Source organism: Anopheles stephensi, unplaced genomic scaffold (assembly GCF_013141755.1).
Source record: "Anopheles stephensi strain Indian unplaced genomic scaffold, UCI_ANSTEP_V1.0 ucontig129, whole genome shotgun sequence".
In the NCBI taxonomy this organism is placed as follows: domain Eukaryota; kingdom Metazoa; phylum Arthropoda; class Insecta; order Diptera; family Culicidae; genus Anopheles; species Anopheles stephensi.
Window position 1 is genome coordinate 46570 of NW_023405046.1, and position 17247 is coordinate 63816.

The 17247-nt window shown below is 40.4% G+C and overlaps 1 long non-coding RNA gene across 2 annotated transcripts; it reads right to left on the minus strand.

Annotated features, from left to right (window-relative positions):
- Positions 1 to 631: 631 nt before the first annotated feature.
- On the minus strand, positions 632 to 16835 carry LOC118515273. Of its 2 annotated transcripts, none has more exons than XR_004906999.1 (3): positions 16388 to 16835; positions 16168 to 16288; positions 632 to 738 (listed from the first exon to the last, which is right to left on the minus strand). It is a non-coding gene; the product is annotated as an uncharacterized LOC118515273 (long non-coding RNA). The 2 variants fall into 2 exon arrangements; XR_004906998.1 differs by lacking the exon at positions 632 to 738 and adding an exon at positions 8430 to 8510.
- Between the last annotated feature and the right edge of the window lie 412 nt (positions 16836 to 17247).

A 17247-nucleotide genomic window follows, 5' to 3' on the forward strand; every position in this document is an offset into this window, starting at 1 on the left:
TGCCCCCATGGTACCCGAGGCACTTTCGACATATCCTGCGTTCATTCACAAAAGCTCTCCTGGCAGCAACCGTTGTTCCTCGGAACCGCTTACACTGGGCAAGCGAAAGGACAGTTCGCGCCGCCAGAAAGCAAGTCGACGGGAAGGACGCTGCGATCGACGATGCTGGTTCACCAGAAAAATCCTCTTGCGTCGCGTTGCAATAAGCAGGATGGACTCGTCGGGTGCCGATCGGCTGTCGTCGCTCGGGTTGCGCTGGCGGGTGTTTCTGGAGCTCGGCGTCTCGAGTCACTATCACCCGTGACAGCAACCACGTCGATCACGCCGCAGAGATCTTCCGCCAGGTCGCCAATCCATCGACCAAACTCTATCAGTGTGACCTCGAAAGATGCCTTCTCGCACGCGCCCAATCGATGCACAAGACGGGCGGCAGTTTCCGGACCAGCCTCCTTCAGTAATGCTACATCGTACATGTAGCCACGTATCCCAGATGCCGTCATCGCTCCTACCAAACGCTTTACTGCGAACCCAAATTCAACTACAGTCGACAACCTTTCAAATTATGTCGGCGCCATCCTCCTGATCTTCTCGGTCATGGATTCGACAATCAAATCGGTGCCTGCCAACCGCGCATGTAAGGTCGCCATAGCCTCCTTCAACCCGCTGGGGAATGACAGGAGGTGTCCTACTGCCTCGAGCGCCGCACCTCTCAACGCCTGTTGCAGCCGCCTGGGAGCCCTACAAAGTTTCCAACGGGTAGGTAGGTCATTATTGGCTGTAATAGAGAAGCTGAACAATTTTTTCTGCCCAAAACAACATGATGGTTTTGAAAGCAATAAATTCTAGACGCGGAAGCCGGACGGGGACAGTGGGAAGTGCGAAGAGCTCGTTTTCCACTGTCACAGACGGGTACAAAAATGCGTGTACGGAATGGAGGGAAGCATGCAATTGGTAATACAGAAGGAAACGCTTGGAAATTTTTTTATAACATCACTGATGCCAAAGAGATGATGTGAGTTAAAGAGCAAGCATAAGAATAAAGCATGTCAAGCGGTGAGGTATGTGGTGAGACAGAGGAATGTGTGGAAACATTCCCTCGCTATGAGGATAGACCAAAATCGCGGACAGCCTCGAGAAAGTTTTCCGCAAATGTAAAAATAGAAGATCCAGGAAAAATAACAGAACTTTCACAAAGTTTTTACGTCGTAAAGGGAAACCAACAATCACTAGTAGGTAAAGATAAAAGAAGTAAGAGTTGAAATACCCATAGACAGACCGGGTGTCTATAGGCGAACGGGTGTCTCCTTTAGTTCCAATCTTTACGAACAATGGTGATTTGCGCCTATGTGTAGATATGCGTAGAGCAAAGAAGGCCATCATGAGTGAGCAACACTTCACCACGGCTAAAATATTCTCTCGTTTGGACTTTAAGGAAGCCCAAACCTCCTTAATTCTCTATACCTTTTCCATCAGGTATAACTGCACGAGAATAGCAAAAATATAAAAGATATAAAAAGGTATAAAAGATTGTTATTTGGAATTGTAGCTACGCCGGGAAATTTCCAGTGTATTATGGAACACAATTTGGCCAAATTTAATAGAAACGTTGTGAATTGTATTGACGACATAATAAACCACCATACACCATACGACATGACAGAGTGTTAGATGATGTTTCGAGAGTACTAAAAGGCAAAGGCCTTCTATTAAATGAAGAATGTTGAAATGTTAGGGCATAAAATTTGAAGCCAAGGCATTGAACCGGCCCAAGGAAAGATAAAAGCGATCAAGAAAGCGAAAAAAACCTGACTTACTAACTATGAGCAAGCAATATGGCCAGGCCGTCCCTCAAGAAACAAAACTTACCATGTGCGATCCAATCCTGCTCTATTGTCCTAAGGTTTGATCGTCGAACATTGGTATGGAAACAGTGCACATTTGGTTTTTGTTTCAGAGGGTTTTACTTATGGTATGATGTTTAGCAGATATGCTACAACATTCTTCTAATATTGTAAAATGAGCTAGGACTAAAGCCTTTGTAATTTCAAAAATTGCAAGATTTTACCGATTTACAAAAAAACAAAAAGTTCATCTCACAAGAACCAAAGTGTTGCTCCGCTTGGTCGAAAGTGGTGAATTGCCGAAAGTGGTGTATGGGAAATAGTTATCCAGCAGAAAAAGCCAGCCATGGTGATGGTGTGGTCTGCCGTAACCGCCGTTGGTCGCTCACCGCTCGTATTAATCGACAATGGGGTTAAAACAAATGCGCAACTCTATCGTGAAAATATTTTGGAGGGAGCTCTGAAGTCCTGGGTGCGCAAACATTTTGGCCGCAGACCTTGGACATGGTAGAATATAATGGTTACGAAATGAGATCCCTCGCTTCATTTCTACCGTACAAGGGCCACCAAAATCACAAGATGCCATCCCGTTGAACTATTGTGCCTGGGGGGGTATTCGGGAAAGTAAGATTGGCACTAAAAAATACCAAAGTCTCGATCAGCTCAAGCAAGCGCTTCGCCGAGAATGGGCCAGGTCCTTTCGAGTATAAAGGTTTCCTCAGGCTGTAGTCTTTCCTATGAACTTGGTTAGCTTCATCTACTCAGTAGAGCATTAACCTGATATCATGGAAACTGATGTATATGTCAGCAGCGTCTTGACGTTGACTGACGATTGATGTATACAACAAGGTCCTCATTTTGAAAGCGTCTTAAATTGGTTGTGTTGCAATCGCAACAGGTAAAAATCCTGAGGGATTAAATTGAAATTGAGGGTAAATTGATTCAAATCCAATTCCTTTTCTAAATCGGTGAACCAGTTTATTTTATTTGTTTTTTTTTTTTTTGTAGATTTTGGTTACACACAGCGAATAAAAACCTAAGCGTCATGAGTGTTAGACTACCACGGCCGGTAATATCCTAATATTTAAAACATGCCTGAAGAGTTAAGTGATATTTATTGATAATCCGTCATCGATCCAATTCGTCTGTAGTCATAGGTTGCAAATTATATACATTTTTTCTTGATTTCATGTACATATCTCAATTTCCAATACATGTATATTTTATTGCGTTGTGAAATTATTGATCGATCTTACTAATTCTTGCTTTATTCGCATAATTGGGGACTTAAATCATTATCTTCACTTCTCGATCACCTGACAATACCATGTAAGGTTTATTCAAATTTCTTGTAAGTAAATTTAAGAAAATAAGGTTGATGTAAGCAAAGCTGCTCATATAACTAGTACGCTTGCTCGAATTGTGCTGTATGCTTTCATCCACATAATATCTCCAAATTCAAATAAATATTTAAAATAATCCAAAACCGTTTTGAATTCGTCAAGTTTTTCCACAAGTCTTTCAACAGATCCTAGCACAAAGTCTTCTTTTCTAAATGTTGCTGAATCAATAAAAGTTGTTTCAATCATGTCTCTTGCAATGTCAAAATTGTTATGAATAATTGCCGTCTCGTAAACACTATTGCCAGCCACATCGACACTCTGAATTAGATCTGAATGCTCTAATGACTCACAGAGCTCAAGTAACTTGAATGCCCTATTATTATGACTTGACTCACTTGCTGCAATGTAGTGGAAAATATTCCATCCGTTGTTTTTGTTGATCATTGTGCGGTCAAAGTCGGCTTCGATCAAACACTGCACCATGAAGAAACAGCCATTTTGTATGGTCATGTGTAATAAATTTCGACCATGCTCGTCAATGCTCTCCAGATCGGTTGTTTGGTGCAGCAGAAATTTGAGAGCCTTAATAGATTGATCATGTATCAATCGTTTACCCTTGGGCATTAAACGCATGACCGTGACAATAGTTCTATTAGTAATGGTTTTTGGATTTTTTGGACGACGTAATTCATCATGGCCACATTTCCCACATGGCTGCTCTGGCCAGAAGACTTTCGAAAAGTGATCTTCTCAAAAACATTTTTGTCGCTGTACTCTGGCAACGGTAATAATACAGTTTTGGACTTTCGTACACAGCAACTCTTTGGAAACTTGTCATTAGCTTCGTCGGATGATTTAGTTTTGATGTTTTCGAAGGCATCGTCCACAACAATCGTTGTATCGCTAACGCATTCGATGTTCAGAAGAAGGCACAACTGCTCGAGAAAAATCTTAAATGATCTCATACGACCTAACTCAATGGCTGATAGTAGAGCTGCACACAGACTGAGTTTGTTCTGTTTTGGTGGCGGATGCAAATCGAATTTATCGACAAGAAAACATACAATGTTGTACGCATTTTTGGCGAGTGCGGCTTTGATGAGCTGGTCTCCATGCTAGACAAATATTCCTCAGGCTTGTCTAGATGTAGAATAAACTGTTCAAATAGTTCGTACGCTTTCTTCGCAATACAATACTGCAATGCTGTTGACTGCTCCAAACGTTCGCGTTTATCGTTTATGTCAATTTTCCTTTCCTTTAACAAATGATCCACTGTGTATTCGGATAAGTGTTTGCGATCCTCAGCAGATGCTAATTGATTGACATAATGATATGCTTGTATCAACAGATTGTCGTTATCGTTTGAAAACAGTTGTGCGCATAGTGTAGATATGTTGATACTTGCTCCGAAATCTAAAAGAGCTTTAATGGCATTTTTGTTCCACATGACAAAAGCATAGTCTAATGCCCTCCAGTGGAAAAGATCATCTCTTGCATCAATCAGATCGATCTTATTGATCGAACTCATCGTTTCCAGCAGTAGCAGCATGATGTCATGGTTATCGTGTTGCAAAGCTAAGAGCAGAGGTATCCGACCGCCAGAATCTCTGGCGGTTACGAGCGAAGCATCATTTTCAATTATCGCCTTAACCTCTTCCAACGATTTGTTCATAACAGCCACGTGAATGTCCATTTTATCATTTTTTCTAACAACCATTTGATTGAAAAATTCGCGTATTCTATCAAAGCCTCGCATCCAAAACATTTGGGATTTGAAGTAAGAATCATCTTTGAGTTTATGCTGGTTTTTGAATATCCACAAAGCTGCCATATACTCTGCAAAAGTTTTATGAGCAAAGAGCGGAATGTTATTTTTAAATCCGACTATGATTCCGGTCTTCTGATCTCCTTGCTCTATTTCTCCATGATGTCTAGTAGTTCTTGCTTGGATACTATTTTATCGACATATTTTTTATCGAATAATACGTATATTGCCATTATAGCGTGTACTCGTTCGAATTGTTTGTTGAATTGTTTAATTTTACGGTTAACATGGATGTTCTTAGTTGCGGCCATGGTCAACTCGGATTTGTCTATGTGTAATATTTCCAATTTTTTATCTACAAAGGACTTGATAATTTCGAATGATTGAAGTTTGACGTTTGAAAAAACCAGGCGGGAAATTGTGTTCGATGAAAAGTTTATATGCTGCCTGATGATTGGTAATAATGAGTCAATTGCCAAATGCAGTAAGAGTGGCGCACTTACTAAATCGTCCAAACGATTGATTAAAGTACTATACACAGCGCTCAACACAGCTGGTTGAAAGTTGTTTTTCCAAATGCTCATACTCGGTCACCTCGCTTAATAAATGTTGTGTAGCGATAGTATTTGATGGTAATGAGAAACGGTTTCAGCTGGAAGATTCTACAATTTGTAATAGCTTTCTTAAAATCATCCTGAACTCGTATGGCCGGCTCGAAAAATAGATGTTACGTATTCCATCAAACTTGCTGAACCCTGCGAAGCACTTGATTACAATGTCAGTGTAATCGGGAACTATTTCATCATACGCATCCAATAGCAGGACTAGTTGCTTTGCATTGAATTTGCTACAGAATAGACGCAAGAGAAAGAGTTGTTCGAAAGGTAGACATGTTGTTTTACTCTCATCGAGCACGACTTGCCCATTGGAGAAGCACAATAAGCTTGCGCCCAATTCTCTACTTTCTTCTTGCAGTAAGTTTGGTTCAGCAAGCGCGAGAGAAACCAAACGGTACAGTATTTGTATCAACTTTGAATCGCTAAGCTGATTTTGATCTTCCTTTAATCTATCAAATATGGAACAATATTCATTCGCGTTTAGTCTCACGACAAACAGTGATGGTTGAGAATCCGCTATACGCCACGCAAGCCAAGTGAAATAAGTTGACTTTCCAAAACCAGCCTCGCTCAGGAGAACCTTACATTATTCCTGTTTTCGTTATCAAACAGATTGGTAATGTCATGTTGTTCTTCTTTTTCGGCTAGAGCTGATTGTACTGATTCATATACTGGTTTGCAAACAGGCTCATGAAATGCGTGAATCATTTCATCAAAAGTGTATGTTTGATGTCCAATTGAGCCTTTTAAATATTCAAAACATTTTTTGATCTCCGATTAGAATGGCCAACAAGAGCTCTTGATGGAGAGTAAGGTTCAACATCTCGTTGTATATAGCTGCATTTGATCTTTTCGTAGTTGTGCCTATTAACGTTTGTCCTATCGGTAGCTTTTGTTTCCGCGTAATAATCCAAAACTTTGAACATAAAGGATAACTTGTCTGTTTTTTGTACTATACTTTCAATTGAAGTGGATGAACCAAAGAAGTATAATTGATTGTTGTCCAGGAATATCTGGTTTCGTGCCTCTTGAGTAAGATCACGTACTAGTAAAGATTTTTCCGAAGGTTCTTCCTTCGCTGTGAGTGGCGACAAGATTATGAGCCTATGCTTATGATTGTTTAGTTTTTCTTCAAGACGACGTGTCATCTCAGCTAATGAATTGTAATTGGCTATTACGAGCATGTCTAGAACAACAATTATGTACAGCACCGAACCCAGACCTGAATCATTATATTCAAAGATATTTTCAAGAATTTCCTCCAACGCTTTGCTTTGATGGTAGTTGGATTCAAAAATAAATAAGCATTGAGTTTGCAGTACGTTCAGAGTTTCTAGTATGATCATAGCGCTGATATTCAAATCAACCGAGCTACGATAGTGATAAGTTCCAAAAGCAGATTTATTGCAAAGAAATTGGAAGAAGCAAGAACTTTCCAACCATTTGTGATCGATTAAACCATGAGGATACTTTTGCTCTAACGTTGCGATGTATTCCTTGGTTGATGTTTTCAATTGAGTGTAAAAAATGTTGCGTTTCAGTTTTTGAAATGTCGTATTCACATAGTTTGAGTTTATTTCTAACACTTCTTTGTATTTCAAGACTTCAAATATTGAAGTACACAGAGTATCAAAAACAATGTCCGATTCAATATCTGTCAATTCGGCAAGAAGCTGCTTCGCGTTACGGCGAAGTATTTCTTCATCAGGAGTGCAAATCAAACACAAACTCGGAATAAAACTGCGCAATTTTTTCATCAACCTTTGTGAAATAAGAGTTTTGGTTGTTCATCGAGTTGAACGCATCTTCCATAGCCGCCATCGAACAATCTAAGTCCATCTTGATTCCTTTTGTCGAATATCGTTCCAAACATCGTTGTCTTTAGATTCGTTTTTAGGTAGAAGCTTTTTGTACTCCGTGAGAAATACTTCACGAATTTTACCTAAGGCTGAAGATTTATCCGCATGTTGAAAAGCTTCTTTAAACTTGTACGTGTGTTGGACTGGGGGCGAGAAACTGCAATGATTTGGTCTGATTTTTCGATTATGCTGTTAACTAAAACAGCGTACAGGTTACAAATTATAGTATTACTGTTCATCGTTTGTTGGCCATGAATAGATTTAGCTAATAATGTTCCCAGATAGCTTAGGCTAGCATCTCTTAGCTTTTCGTTGAGTTTTTCCCATTGGTTGTGGATGTTGAATTGATAAAACTTTGCATCAAGGTCCTGATAGCATGAGAATATGTAATGCGTGCTAGGATTAAACTCTGAAAAGTATTCAATCCTTAAATCTGGATCGATAACGGCATTGGTACATAAACAATAATAATTATTCTTCGAGAAAATGGGATCATTTCAAGAAATGACTTAAAGTGCACAGCAATAGAAAATGGTGATTTAGGTGCAAGAAATGCATTTGGTACAATTAACTGTTCTGCTTTCTGTTTCTTGTCTGCAAGATTGGTGTGTTGACGGTCTCTTGAGTTGTAGAATTTTGTAATGTGATCTCTGGAGCTGAAGAAATTTGTGCGTCGTTTCTTGGGTTGAATAATTTTGGGCGATGGTTTCTTGATTTCTTGACGTATGCGGTGTGGTTGTAGATTCTGGAGTTGTGGAATCTGTTGGTGCCTTATGCTTGCACTGCATGTATAATGATATCTTCTCTAGTGGCCTATGAAACACAATATCGTCGAATTTGCCTCCTTGTGGGTCTTCGAGTGTGATGCTAAAGTTGAAATTGCCATGAACTTGGTTCATATGATAGCTACGCACCGCAGTCAGCATTGCTATCAGCAAAGAATACGATGTTCCATGCGTCGTTCCTACGACTGGAGTCTTTAACCTCTCCATTGATGTAGGAGTCCTGCTCTACTGATTTACTCTTGCTATGCTGTATCGTATTTTCATTGTGAAAATGTTGAATTTCCTTGTCCAGATTCATTTCTAAAAAAAGGAGGTAGCAATTTGTGTAAAGTAAAAATGGTTGAGTAGTTAGAACAAAAATACATTTAGAGGATGTTATTGAGGAGAATGGGAAATTTCACGAGCACAGAACATGAATGAGAATGAAATCTAGAGTCTGTTCAAGCTGAGTGAATGTTTGTCCAGGCCAGTGAGACCAGTGAAATAATCGGTGGTAGAGCAACGTTATTTTGTTGTTAAATTGTGGGTAAATGAAGTTGATTCCACCGAACTGGCCAAGGACACTCTCGATCCTTGCCAAATATGTTTTCCGTTGAAGGAGGTTCGGTGTTTGACGATCGTTACGTCTATAGCATTCCGTTATGGTGCCTTAAGAAAATAAGCAGCTGCATCAAGAAACTCCACGCAGCTTTTTCTTCTTCCATGGCACTACAACCCTGAACGGTCTCGGCCTGCCATTATGGGTTTTTGTGACTTGATTTTACCCATAGCAAAGTAGTCAGCTCTGCGTACAGGGAGGCGGTATGGATGGGATTAGAACCCCGGTCCTGCCATGTGAATTTGGATCCTTCCCCGTAAAAAAAAATGTTTGCTTTGATCAAGAAATAGCGGCTTAATACCTTTACAATACAGCTTGCTAGCCGAATATGGGGGCTTATACACTCTTAAACTTTACCTCGAGTGCTAATTTTACATTTTACATTTAATTGCTTACAACCCGTGCGTCGCCTGAAAACTTCTGTCTAGTATCCGCGTTCCAATTTAATACTGCCAATCAAAGCTTCCGTATGGTGGTTCGAAGTTTGTTTTATGCCAGCATTCTATTTTTGGGCTACTGGAAGCTTTTGCAACACTTACAGCATGCATTGTTTTTGCTCACATTTCTAACACCATTCAAGAAGGCATTTTCAACATCATTCACATAAGGTGTTAAGTGATACAAGCTGTGTGGAAAGCATGTATTCATAAAGAATAAAAAAACTGGTCTTTGTACAAAATCTGCTATATTTGCGATGTCGAATGAAACCACCGCAACTGCATCACCAGCCCGTAAGATAAGCAAATTTTCATTGGTAAACAATCCAACATGAGGTCACATAAACTCTAACTTACATAAACTTACATATTTTTGCTCAGCATAAACAGCAATTATTTTAAACGAGGAAAATATTGAAGAAAAATTATCGTTTAATTGCAAGAGCGAAGAAAACGGTGATGAATCACTTGACCTAGATTGAGATTTATGTGACTATGAGAATCAAATTGTGAACGAAGAAATGATGAAAAGAATTGTTCTTATGATTCAATCGAAATGATTTTGAAGATTTTTAGAGCAATATCAAACTGCATATCGTCAAAGTGTGGTCCAAAACTACTCTAATCAACAACTGAAATTAAAGGAAAAGAATATTGGCACAACGGAATTGAAAAAAATATTATCAATTAATGGAGGTAACTATTTCAGGCAAGAGAAAATCTCAAAACAAGAATAAGATTGTTTTTAAGGAACATTTCTCTCAAGATACATACGTTTTCACTTAACATATTGATTGATGGATTGCTATTATCCAAAGTAGTCCTACTCATTTCTGGCCATTTTGATGAACATTCATGAAATGCCTAATATTCCTTCCATGACCGTGGCAGTTTTTGTGGATCTTCTAAACTTGGAGATTTAGAAGCTTACCTATGCCTTCTAGTTTATGAAATAAGTTTTCTTATTCAAAATGGCAAGCGTTTATCATCCAGAACAATACATGTGAAGTTAAGGGCCTTTATTGCCGACGCTCCTGCTAGGTCGTTCGTGAAAAGTAACTAAATAAAATGTTCATAACGCCCGGGATAAGGCGAAATATCAGGGAGGAAATGCCTTGGTAATTTTTGTGTTCTTTAGATATTGTACTTCGTCAGCAAATGCGGTGCTGACCATACGGCGTCAAGCCGTCATAATTGAAAAAAATGTTCATATGAATACCAACTATATTTAACTGACTTTTTAAGACCGGCGCCGCTGTCGCCTCGGCCACCGGACCACCCCAATCCTACTGATTCCTGGCTACTTTGGTGCGGATAAAATCAAGTCACAGAAAGCCAGAAATGGCAGGACAAGACCTCTCGAGGTTGTAGTGCCAATGAAGAAGAAGAAAAGGATGTTGTTTAATCCGATCCGCTGCATCATTTATATGGCGGATTTACAAAACGGCTCCTGTTTGGATGGCGTGATGGAACTTTCGGTTTATCGACAAAATGGTCAACCAAAGATTTGCAACGAGTTGTACTTGTACTCTCAAAGATTGCATTTCATTCATAGAAATTCATAGATCTTTTCATAAGTTGGCACATCTTAGCTACTGGAAGGGTACTGAATTCAGCTCCTTTTTTTACATTATGCAAGCGGAGTGGGTTTTGAAGGATGTTTAGAGTGAGGACGTTGACGATCATTTTTTATTTTTTATTGTGCTATGACCATGTTTTCATCAAAACTTTAAAAAAGCATATTGCCATGTAGCTGGGAAGATATTCAACAACTTAGTGCACGAATTCAAAGACGTGTGTGTGCACGAAAGTATCTCATCAGCAACATACATAGTATTATCTAACATTTTAAAATCGAAATCATTATGTCCCTGAAGCGATGTTTAGTTGTTTTGGGATCAACGTTGACTAACAAAATTTGAATGTTTGCGTACATGAAATTAAATCCTTTACATAGTTGTTAAGCTTAGATTTCCATTTTCCAAAATTCCAAATTCTTTTTCAAATTTCAAATTTCCAAATTCCTGATGAAGTTTTTTTTTTACAATCTGTGCATTCAAGCGTTGTAACTGATGCAGCTGTTGAACTGTTGTTAACATCTAGAATAGAAAAAAAAAACTGCATACTGTCTTTGATTTCAATATGCCAATGAAATACAAGCCATCCCCAATAATCATTGTTTCATAATCAAATACATTCATATTTTAATATATCGGAGGATCTTTGTTTTTCTCTTAACAAGATTCGTGCTTTTCTTCTGCCATCTTTTTTCCATCCGCACTTTGAAAAATATTTTCTATAGTGGAGTGCTTGTGGCGTTTAATGTGTAATTGTCACTTTCTAAGTAAAGGTAAACCGACCGTTAAATTTACATTACCTCATCAGATTGTGAAGCATTTTTATCTACAAACCATAATTATCGTGCAAATGCCGGAAAGACAAAATTTTCGTTTTGGTGCTTTGCTTTTGAATCCATTTTCTTGTTGCGACGAGGATATGCCACTCAATTCGTCTGCTATCGTGTTCGCTTAATATTTAGAATCTATGTTTCGGCGTTTCACTTCACATAATATCTTATGCCATGATGTGAATGCTACTATGAAGACTATGAAGAGATGAGTGTTTCTTAACTTTAAGCCAAAGCAGAGTTGTTTTGCTTATGGTTGGTTCTAATACCCATCCTTCCGGAACAACCGATATTTTCTTACATCCAACGACATTCACAGTATGCACAATTGCAAAAGGCATTTTAACTTTCTTCACTTGTTTTGTTTCACCCCCCCAAAAAAATCCAACTCTTTTATAGTGTGTTTCACCTTCCTTAGGCAGTGGTATGCGCTCGCGCGTTGCGTTTTTTGACGCATGTCTTGACGCGGAGTTAACACGCAGGCTCGGCTCCAACACGGTCTCCCTAAAGGACAGTCACGTCCAACAGGCATTCAAATCCGCTTTAGGAGAGCGCTCTACTACCAGAAAACGAATATGAAACTACGAGTGAACGGTGGAACGCTCTAAAAACAAGCGCTAGCTGATTCGACAAAGATTGTAGAAAAGTGACGAAAAAACTGCACATACCGAGTAATGCAGCAGCGGTATAGAACGCGGGCATGCGCAGAGGAATACTCACGGCTCAGGAGAGAAGAGAAAAGAGTTCACCGCACCAAAAAAACACTTTGGGAAGAGCAGCGGGTGCGGGAACTTCAAGAAATCAAGTGCGTTACGGACCAGGAAGAAAGTTTTACCAGGAGATAGCAGGGTCGCCGAAATAACTTTAGACTAAGGTGACCTGCTGTCGGAATAAGGATGGGGATCTGGTCAGTTACCAGCCAGAGGTCCTCTCGCGATGGGCTCAGTACTTTGATGAATTTGCTAAATGATCAGTTCAACGAACAGCTAGAGGCTCCACTAGCAGGATGATATCATGCTACTGCCACCTAGCATAGATGAAACACGAATGGCCCTCGTCGGCTCAAGAACAACAAGGCACCAGGCACCGACGGAATAGTAGCCAAACTGATCAAAAACGGTGGTACAGCACACGAACAGGAAATTCATCAATTATTACTGAGGTATGGGATAGCGAATCGATGCCTTGTGATTGGAATCTTGGTATCATCTATCCATATACAAGAAGGGAGATAGGCTAGAGTGAAGCAACTATAGGGGTATTACGGTGTTGAATACCGCCTACAAGATCTTCTCCCTACTCCTACAAGATCGACTTGTCCCATTTCGTTGAAGAGATAGTCGGGAAACTATCAGAGAGGATTCCGAAACGGAAAATCACCACTGACCAGATCTTCACGATGCGGCAAATCTTGTGAGAAGATGGCGGTACAGCAGCTCCACTCCTACCATCTCTTCATTGATTTTCAAAGCCGCCCTATGACAGCAAGCATGGGTAAAACTGTACGACGCAATGAGCTCTTTAGGAATCCCGGCCAAGCTTACAGGCTTGTAAAATGACACTGGCCAATATCACATGTCAGTGAAGGTGGATGGAAAACTCTCAGGGCCCTTTGCTGCAACCAAGGGCTTGCGCCAGGGAGATGGGTTTGCCTGCCTCCTTTTCAATCTGGCGCTAGAGAGAGCCACCTGCGACTCGGAGGTGGATACTTCGGGGACCATCTTCTGTAAGTCAGTCCAGATCCTGGCATACGCTGATGACATAGACATCATTGGTTTGAGGCTCTCCTATGTAGCAGAAGCTTATCAAAGGATCGAGCGTGCGGCACAGAACCTCGGGTTGGAGATTAACGAGGCGAAAATCAAAATGGATGAGACACCACTAGCGGCCCTGCTAATTACACTGATTTACGCAGGGGTGATGTACAAATAGGTGACCGTACCTTCGACCTATCAAACTTCACCTATCTGGGGTCAAAAGTCAGCACCGACAACAACATTGATGTTGAGTTACGCGCAAGGGTGCTGGCTGCCAACCCGGTCATACTACAGCCTAAATACCTGTCGCGACGGACGAAGCTGGGACTGTACAGAACATTTATAGTCTAGTACTCACATACACCTCTGAGACATTGACTCTGTCCAAAACTGACGAAGCCCTCTTAGCCGCGTTCGAGAGGAAGATGCTCAGAAGGATTTTTGGCCCTGTATGTGTGGAAGGACAATGGAGGAGCCGCTACAATGACGAGCTCTACGAGCTGTACGATGATCTCACCATCGTGCAGCGAATTAGACTCGCCAGGCTCCGGTGGGCTGGTGACGTCATGAGAATGACATGGACGACCCAGCCCGTAAAGTCCTTTAGGAGGAGTCCGAGGAGGCGTGGTAGGCCCAAATTGAGATGGAGTGATGGCCGTTGATGCGTCCGCAAGAACGGCCGGATAACGGATTGGCAGACGACGGCGCTAAACCGTGAGCGGTATCGAGGATTATTTGCAGCAGGCCAAGACCGCAAAGCGGTTGTAGCGCGCCTGATAAGTAAGTAAGTAAGCTTGACGCAAGGGTGGTAATCGCTCTAAGTTCAGCTTTGCGTTATTTAGCTGTCAAATGAGATTGATATCAGCCAAACTGCTTGCAAAGCGGAAAATTTTAGAGTATAGTTTTTTTTATTAGAGGCTTTATGCAACCACATTTATTTATGGCACAAGAGATATCAGAAAACTTGTTTTTGAGCGATATTTTGCATGTTTACGACTTCTTCCGAAATTGTTTGTAGACAAAGACAAATTTTCACATTTACAACTGTCAATTGATTGATGTACTGCGTCCGTGCGTAAAAAATCAAACTTATGTTATTTTCACTCAGCGTCAAAGACGGCGTCTATCTAAATCCATAAATTTTCAGAAAACGCAAAGTTTGACGCAGAACCGCCTTCCACTGCCTTACTGTTTCAGCCAAGGTCAACCGCTTAATAATGGAATTTTTGATGAAATAGGAGTTGTGATGATATCTTCGATGGTCGACTGTTTAGAATGCTCGTAAAGTATGGCATGTAGTCAGCAAACCATTGTTTATGATCAACATATCATTGACAAAACCTTCAGCAAATAAGAAAAAAACACTCAACCGGTATGAATTGTTGTCTATGGTAATATTTGCTGTTTAGTGTTCAATTGTCATGGTGTTTAGGACCTTACGCTTCTATTGAGCTTAAGCAGCACCGAAGAAGCTTTCCTTTAGAAAAGTGGGAGCAAATAATTAGCACTCTACAAAGGAAACAGTTTGATCCATAACATCTGTTATACAAAAAAGCTTAAATTTCAAAAAAAAATTGCCCGATCCTCGCCATAAACTGCTCGCTTCATGCGCGAATGCTCGTTACGCTCTTAGAGCAGCTCAGCACCATACCAGTTTGCCGTTGGAACGAGCAGCACAGCACACACCCGTTCGCCTCTCGCGTGCAGTGGCGCTCAACATTTTCTCGCTTTCCGCAATGTGCCGTGCACTGCTCGAACCATGATCCTCCGCTTGAGAGCCCCTGAGTGCGAGAGAGCGAACACACGTGTGCAGGGGCGCTCGAACTGTTTCTCGCGCGCCATTTGGTACTGGCATGCAGCGGCATATAAACCGTCTGGACACCCCTGCAAAATTCTGCTCTCCTCTTTTCTTATTCGCTCTGCCTGAGCACGCTGAGCGACAGTCGTGTTCTGAATGTGAGGGGGGAGGACGTCGCACGCGCACGGATAAGCCGAAGCGCATGACCCGGTGGTTTAAATGCAGATAGTGTTATGATTTTTTTCGTGTATTTGCGTGTAGGTGAGCTGCGGTAGCCTGGAGATTCACTCGGTGATGATCGATTCGTGTTTGCCGCTTCCCGTAACATGTTTTCTGCGAGAGATGAGGTATGGTTTCAGCATCTCATTTACGACGAGAGTGAGAAACATGAACGGTTTGTGTAATAAATAAAAAATCATTCATTCATATCACAATCTAATCCTAGTGTTATTGTTGCTTTGTTTTGATTTGCGCTGCCATAGCGCCTCTGCTATGACAGCTTGGATCCGAAGAAAATGGGTGAAAAAAACTACGTGAAACCACGCGTTCGAACTGTTAAAATTACCTAAATCTGCTGCTCTCTAAGGCAAGATTTAGTATCGAGATTTAGGTAAAAGGAACTCGAAAAACGCCATTAAGGCCTGCTTATAAATGTCAGTTGGGAAAGCAAAATTGCCCACTGCGCACTGTCGCATCTATCAACGGGCCACATCACATCTATCAACGTAGCATATATCTACGTCTTTTTTTCTAGATTCAATTGGGTTGATTTCAATGATGTTGTTATTGAACAAACTACACTGTCCGGCAAATAACATTTCTTGATGCTCATAATCTTGGTCTTAGTATTAGGAAGGTCAAAGAAAATAATCTATCTACAGTAATTTATTCCACGTATGTTAAGCAGAATGTTTCGTTGTGTTTTGAAGTAGTGACTGTTGCTTTTTGCACATTACTTACCACGTAAGTTAGAATCTTCAAAAAAGAATGAAAACACTGACTTAACAAAGGAAATTGTTTCTCCTACTGTTAGCTTCCACGGGTGGGTTGTTTGAGGTTTCGGATGAAATGATTTTCCAGGCTGGAAATGGAAATGACGTTCTTCACTGTAACTTGATACCAGTAAAAAATGTACATTTTTGAGAAGATGAGACGCTTCACTGATACGTTTGTCACTCACCACGCAAAATTGATGAATAACAAACTCTTGGTAAAAATTATCACCAGCTAAGCGGCAGTGTACCGATTTACACCAACATAGATTTGTTATCTAGTGACTGTAAACACTTTTCACTTTATTGCTGGATGGTATTTCGGTGGATGCTCGTTCTTATCAACGAACTGTACTCTGCAGCAATATTTATAGAAATGAGTGGAGTACCCACACATGTTACACAGCTCTGCTCGGCCTTATCTTATCTACTGTAAAAGCGCTTTTAGACGGAAGCAAGTTTCGCTCTTTGTTAAGGTTCATGTTTACTTTCATTTCACTGAAATTTCGTTGTCTTTTTATGTCAAAATGTCTTTTTATGGACGCTAAAAAAATGATAGAAGATTTATAGAAATGGCCTAAATTACTTAAGATAAAAATTGATGGAATTTAAAAAAACCGATTACAACACTAAAATAAAAAATAACATCCAAAACATAATTTTTATCTTGTGCTCCGCTTTCATTAACCAGCCCGATTCATTAACCGATTCGTGTTTGCCGCTTCCCGAAACATGTTTTCTGCGAGAAATGAGGTATGGTTCAGCATCTCATTTACGACGAAGAGCATCATTTCTCAACTCACCGTCTTGTTTTTTCCCCTAAAGGAACTCTCGCAAACACGAGGAGTGCAATGGAATAGTGAGAAACATTAACGGATTTGTAAAATAAATAATAATTCATCGGCGTATAAGAAAAAAACTGCATGAAACCAAGCGTTAAACTGTTATAATTACCTAAATCTGCTGCTCTCTAAGGCAAGATTAAGCATCGAGATTTAGCTAAAAGAACTCGAAAAACGCTATAAGCCTGCTATAAAATGTCAGTTGG